Source organism: Oryx dammah, unplaced genomic scaffold (assembly GCF_014754425.2).
Source record: "Oryx dammah isolate SB20612 unplaced genomic scaffold, SCBI_Odam_1.1 HiC_scaffold_29, whole genome shotgun sequence".
In the NCBI taxonomy this organism is placed as follows: domain Eukaryota; kingdom Metazoa; phylum Chordata; class Mammalia; order Artiodactyla; family Bovidae; genus Oryx; species Oryx dammah.
Genome location: NW_024070213.1, coordinates 44,045,500 through 44,046,743, shown reverse-complemented (window position 1 = coordinate 44,046,743; position 1,244 = coordinate 44,045,500).

Here is a 1,244-nt window from a genome sequence, read left to right as displayed (position 1 = left end):
TGATCTTCGTTTTCTGAATGTTGAGCTTTAAGCCAACTTTTTCACTCCCCTCTTTCACTTTCATCAAGAGGCTTTTTAGTTCCTATTCACTTTCTGCCATAAGGGTGTTGTCATCTGCATATCTGAGGTTATTGATATTTCTCCCAGCAATCTTGATTCCAGCTTGTGCTTCTTCCAGCCCAGTGTTTCTCATGATGTACTCTGCATATAAGTTAAATAAGCAGGGTGACAAAATACAGCCTTGATGGACTCCTTTTCCTATTTGGAACCAGTCTGTTGTTCCATGTCCAGTTCTAACTGTTGCTTCCTGACCTGCATACAGATTTCTCAGGAGGCAGGTCAGGTGGTCTGGTATTCCCATCTCTTTCAGAATTTTCCACAGTTTCTTGTGATCCACACAGTCAAAGGCTTTGGCTTAGTCAATAAAGCAGAAATAGATGTTTTTCTGGAACACTCTTGCTTTTTCCATGATCCAGCGGATGTTGGCAATTTGATCTCTGGTTCCTCTGCCTTTTCTAAAACCAGCTTGAACATCAGGCTGTTCGCGGTTCACGTATTGCTGAAGCATGGCTTCGAGAATTTTGAGCATTTCTTTACTAGCATGTGAGATGAGTGCAATTGTGCGGTAGTTTGAGCATTCTTTGGCATTGCCTTTCTTTGGGATTCGGATGAAAACTGACCTTTTCCAGTCCTGAGACCACTGCCGAGTTTTCCAAATTTGCTGGCATATTGAGTGCAGCACTTTCACAGCATCATCATTCAGGATTTGAAATAGCTCAACTGGAATGCCATCACCTCCACTAGCTTTGTTCATAGTGATGCTTTCTAAGGCCCACTTGACTTCACATTCCAGGATGTCTGGCTCTAGGTGAGTGATCACACCATCCTGATTATCTGGGTCGTGAAGATCTTTTTTGTACAGTTCTTCTGTGTATTCTTGCCACCTCTTCTTAATATCTTCTGCTTCTGTTAGGTCCATACCATTTCTGTCCTTTATCGAGCCCATCTTTGCATGAAATGTTCCCTTGGTATCTCTAATTTTCTTGAAGAGATCTCTAGTCTTTCCCATTCTGTTCTTTTCCTCTATTTATTTGCACTGATCGCTGAAGAAGGCTTTCTTACCTCTTCTTGCTATTCTTTGGAACTCTGCATTCAGATGCTTATATCTTTACTTTTCTCCTTTGCTTTTCACTTCTCTTCTTTTCATAGCTATTTGTAAGGCCTCCCCAGACAGCCATTTTGCT